The sequence below is a fragment of the Macaca mulatta genome, chromosome 7 (genome assembly GCF_049350105.2).
Source record: "Macaca mulatta isolate MMU2019108-1 chromosome 7, T2T-MMU8v2.0, whole genome shotgun sequence".
NCBI classification, from domain to species: domain Eukaryota; kingdom Metazoa; phylum Chordata; class Mammalia; order Primates; family Cercopithecidae; genus Macaca; species Macaca mulatta.
Window position 1 is genome coordinate 126,167,685 of NC_133412.1, and position 4,910 is coordinate 126,172,594.

The following is a 4,910-nucleotide window of genomic DNA, read 5'->3' on the forward strand; positions in this document are numbered from 1 at the left end:
AGACTCGGTTAGCTTGAACTTAAGTGTGTTGCCTATTTCTAGTCTCATGACACAGGTCTTGAATGGAGGAACGTATAACCCAGATGTCAGCTGAAGCACCTTTTCCTTTGAAATTCAAATAAAATTAGCTTGAACTCTTGTGTCCCTCCTCAGGAAAATCTGGGTGATTTATGCATTTTCCAGTTACCTCAGTATTTGGAGAATTTATATTTATTTTAGAGATTGAGTCTGTATTCCCCAGGCTGGATTTAAGATCCTGGGCTCAAGCAATCCTCTTGCCTCAGCCTCCCAAGTAGGTGAGACTACAGATGTGTGCCACTGTGCCTCCCCATGTGCTGTTACTCTCCTGCATTGCTTTGTCCCAACTGAGGACTCTCAGCCTTTTCCCCCTCAGCCCCCCTCAAAACAATAATACTTACACAAGGCATTTGTGTATGAAACAAACTTTACTGAAGGCTGCTTGGTTTCCCTTTCCCTTTTCAGAGCTTTTTTCTTTTCACATGTTCCTATCTTAAACTTACCTGCTTCTGTGATTTTCTACTCTTCACTTCTTTCTTTATATGCAGAACTATTTTTAAGTTTGGGGTACATGTGCAGGTTTGTTACAAAGTAAACCTGTGTCATGTGGGTTTGTTGGTACAGATTGTTTCATCACCCAGGTATTAAACCCAGTTCCTATTAGTTACTTTTCCTGATGCTCTCCCTCCTCCCACCCTCACTCTCCACCCTCCGATAGGCCCCGGTGTGGGTTGTTCCTCTGTATGTGTCCATGTGTTCTCATCATTTAGCTCCCACTTATGAGAACACGTTGTATTTGGTTTTTCTGTTGCTGCATTAGTTTGCTAAGGATAATGGTCTCCAGCTCCATTCATGTCCCTGCAAAGGACATGATCTCATTCTTTTTTATGGCTGCATAGTATTCCATGGTATATATGTACTACATTTTCTTTATCCAGTCTATCATTGATGGGCATTTAGGTTGATTCCACATCTTTGCTATTGTGAACAGTGCTGCACTGAACAGACACATGCATGTGTCTTCATGATAGAATGATTTATATTTCTTTGGGTATATACCCAGTAATGGTAGTTCTGTCTTTAGGTCTTTGAGGACCTAAATATTGTCTTCCAAAATAGTTGAACTAATTTACACTCCCACCAACAGTGTATAAGCATTCCTTTTTCTCCACAACCTCACCAGCATGTTATTTTTTGACTTTTTAATAATAGCCAGTGCAGAACTATTTTGATTCTTCTTTTCCAGACCTGCCCTGCCCCATCTCAAAACTCATTAGTGTGTTTTGCAAAACAACGGCTCATCTAAGGAATATGAACCTTGAGCTATAAGGAGAAGTGCAGTCAAAGGCTTTTCTTTTCAGCCTTTCTGAAGAAAAGCATGGGGACAGATAGTTAAATCATCCTACTTTTAAAGATTGATCCTTTATTCCTCTAATTCTGAGTAAGCCATTTCTTTCCTAATCGCACATCCTACAATCTCCTATCTGCCTCTGGGTTAGTAAACATGTTAATATTGCTCAATACTCTCAAAAGAATAAGGAACATTTAAGTTCCTTGGTATGTAGATTAGTATGTAAAATTATCAGAGATTATTCCTGTTATTTCTGCTACTAATGCTTTTTGTTTCTTAAAAGATAAAACACAGTTTTGAATAGGTAACTCATGCAATTAAATATTCAAAAGGCACACAAAAAAAGTATATATAGCTAAAAGTAAGCATACCTTCTACTCCTGTCCCTCAGTTATCTAATTCTCTTTTGCAGAGGTAACCACTAAGACTAATTTCTTGTTTCATCTTTCAGAGGTATTATATCCTGTGTCTTCCTAACTGCCTATAAATGGCATACATTCTAAACACTCTACAATCTACACATCCTGTTTTGCATTTGGGTTTTCATACAGCTTGGGGACTGTGCCGTACCTGTACATATAGAACTGCCTTATCTTTCTTTAATCTTTAGGCTATACACAATTCCACTTTATAGAGGCACCATTATTTCTTTAGCTACTCCCGATCCATGGAATTTACATTGCTTTTAATCTTTTGCTGTCACTAACAATTCTGTAACTACTTTATATGTAAGTCATTTTTCAGGAGTGGTAATATTTGAAGGACAGATTTGTAGAAGCAGAATGGTTAGGTGAAAGGGTATGGGCATTTTCAGCTTTGATAGATATTGCCAAACTACCCTCCAAAAATGTTGTACCTACTCATATTTCCACCAGCAAATGTTTGGGAGTAACTTTTCTTGTACCCTCACCAACAGAGAATGTTATGAAGCCTTTAGAACTTTGTCACTCTTATAGATGAAAAGTGGTAGGTCACTGATTTTTATCTTAGATTCTTCTTATAAATGATTTGAAATGCGTTTATCATATACTAAAATTGGCTATGTATCTATTTCTCAGCTTTCTCATCTATTCTATTGGTCTCTCTTGTTTCTTCATACACTATTACTCTAGTGTTTTGATCACAACAGCATTATACTATGTTTTACTATCTAGTTGGCCAATTGTCCTCATTACTCCTTTCCCTCTTGGAAATTTCCTGAATATTCTTATTTTTTCTATACAAATTTAAGACACAGCTTGCCCACTTCCAAAAAAGATCCTGTTGCATTTTTGAGATTGTATCGTATTAACAGATTATTTAGGATACTATCACTCACTTGGTAAAGCTTACTGTTGAAGCTTATCATTTGTCCATATGCTTTGAGTTACATCTTCCTTGTGCTTATCACAACAGTGATGCCTTACCTAAAATGTTGTCTTATTAATTCTTTACAACAACCTTGGGAAACAGGTAGGGTAGTTAGAAGATTAGGGATTAGCTCAAGATTATATATGATAGATTATCCTAATCCAGTTTTATGTCTACTACTTGGTAATACTTCCACAGATATTTCATAACAAATTAAAAAGACAAAATAGACTTTCCTACTAAGGGTTATATTTCCCTATTGCAAAAAGCCAGCAATATGCAAGCACAATTCTGCAGTGTATTTCTTGTGTGACAATCTGTGGCCAAGCACTGTGGAATGCATTCCAATCGTGGATTAACAATCTCAAAAGAATGTTGAAACCAGAGTTGGCTTGAATGTTGTACAATGACACCAAGGATCTTGGCCCAATTCCCAGGTTTTCCCTTTTCGGTTTTCTAGCAAGTTCGATTATGCCTGGGAATTTGCAGAATATGGCACTTGGATCAGTGACTTCCTGAATATGACATTGAGATCAATGGCATTTGTCTGCCTGAAAGATTTTGGACTATGACTTTTAGATATATTGCAGTTATAAATAAGTTCTCTTATTTATAATGGTACTCAGGAAGCCTTGACACAGGGTACAAAGAGGAAGAGGAGTTTGTGAATTGCTTATGGAAGGCAAAGATCTTGAAAGAAAGTTATTTTGTGAATAGTGAGTTGCATACCTGGGCACACTGACATTCCAGCTGGAGGATCTTCAAGTCTTTAAAAAAAGATCTAGTGGATTAAAATCTATCTTTAATGCCTCATTTGACAAATGGCCACTCACCAAGCGTCAGCCAGACTGGGTCCCTCTTCCCATCGTCCCTCTTCCCATCGTCCTAGTTCAGTTGAGAGCTGACAAAGAGCCTGCATTAGTTACTGAATTATTTTTGAGGATAAAACTATGTGTTGACTTGAGCGTATTTTTGGATTACATTTCCAAAACAAATAATGCATTCATCATTTTGTTGTAGTCAAACTTTTCTCAATGCCATGAGTAATTAAGAGCTGACTTAAAATTTTAAAAAGATGTATAGCAGTATGATATACATACCTAGGTAAGTCTGAGTTTTCTGCCACCATATAAATGAGAACATTCTTTAGCTTGTCCCTCTGCAACAAAGACTACTGTGTTCTAAACTAGAATGTTATGCAAGAATCTGAACAGCATACAGTTTACTGAAAGCTCAGCCTGTATAGTGACAACCAAAAACTAGGACAAAGGTTAAAAGCAAAAACTTGGGGCAAGTTTTAAGCAATAAAGTTAAAGGCACATGGGTGATCAAATATTTACCAAAGCAGAGACCAGGTTGTAAAATCTGGCTAGTAAAAGTGTAAAGATGAGTTGTGATTGACATGGCTATTCAATTCAATGATCTCATTGGTTTGTTGAGCATTAAGAATGTTGCCAAAATCATGAAATTAGACCGCTTTGAACAGAGATGAGGTGGCATGATGGTGTAACATATAATATGCCTTTTATTCCCACTATAAAGGCAACCCCTCAAGCTATAAATATTAACTATTTGTACATGAGAAATTATTGAAAGGTGAAGCAAAATAGGCAGCAAAAAGAAACTGTTACATTAAATTAAGCATAAAGCATATCAAGTTAGGAGAGCATTTTCAATTCTAGGAAAATGACCAAATACAGATTTCATAATTCTCCACATATATTTATATTTTAGAGACAGGGTCTTGCTCTGTTGTCCAGGCTGGAGTGCAGTGGTGCAATCATAGCTCACTTGCAGACTAGAACTCCTAGATTCAAGTGATCCTCCCACCTCAGCCTCCTGAATAGCTAGGACTACAGGTGTGTGCCACCACACCTGGCTAATTAAAAAAAAAATTGTAGAGAGGAGGTCTTACTATGTTGCCCAGGCTGGTCCTGAAGGCCTGGGCTCCTGTAATCTTGTCTTGGCCTTCCAAAGGGCTTAGGATTTCAGGCGTGGCTACCACATGTGGCAGATTGTCCTTATATTTATAGAATTTGTCTCAACTGAGTTATATGAGGAACACTTTTTACAAACAGACCATGCTGAGTCTTAACATGTACCTTAAGTATCATTAAGTGCTGTGGTTACAAGACTCAGCAAATCTCAAATAAACAGAAATCTGAGTCTGACAAACCTCTCAGAGAAATGT